The sequence below is a fragment of the Cynara cardunculus genome (genome assembly GCF_001531365.2).
Source record: "Cynara cardunculus var. scolymus isolate 2C chromosome LG 12, CcrdV1, whole genome shotgun sequence".
Lineage (NCBI taxonomy): Eukaryota > Viridiplantae > Streptophyta > Magnoliopsida > Asterales > Asteraceae > Cynara > Cynara cardunculus.
In genome coordinates, this window is record NC_037539.1 from 21,740,833 (window position 1) to 21,741,395 (window position 563).

The window sequence follows — 563 nt, forward strand, 5'->3', positions numbered from 1 at the left end:
TATCCTAAAAAGTCTTAATAGGCAATGTATGTTATAGATGAAAGATTCAAAGTGTTTATGTCGTGATTTAAATGGCCAAGTCTCCAAGTCCTTTGGGACAGAGGCCCTCTGGACGACCAGAGCCTCTGTGGAATAGACTAGAGCCTCTGGGGTTGTCCTGCGCTATGGATGGACAACCAGAGCCTCTGTGGTCTAGACCAGAGCTTCTGGTTGTATTGCGTCCCGGACTCCGTCCTTTGGGACCAGAGGCCCGCTGCTACGCTCTGGACTCCAAGTCCTTCGGGACAGAGGCCCGCTGGACGACCAGAGCCTCTGTGGAATAGACCAGAGTCTCTGGTTGTTTTATGCTATGGATTCCAAGTCCTTCGGGACAGAGGCCCTCTGGAGGACCAGAGCCTCTGTGGAATAGACCAGAGCCTCTGGTTGTACTGCGCTCTGGGCGAGATTCTATCAGATTGAATTTGAGTTAACGGTCTAATTCATAAATAAATGATTCGTTCTGTTCTATTTCGGCTATGACTTGTACCGTTCTTTTAAAATATATATATATTTATAAGCTTTGG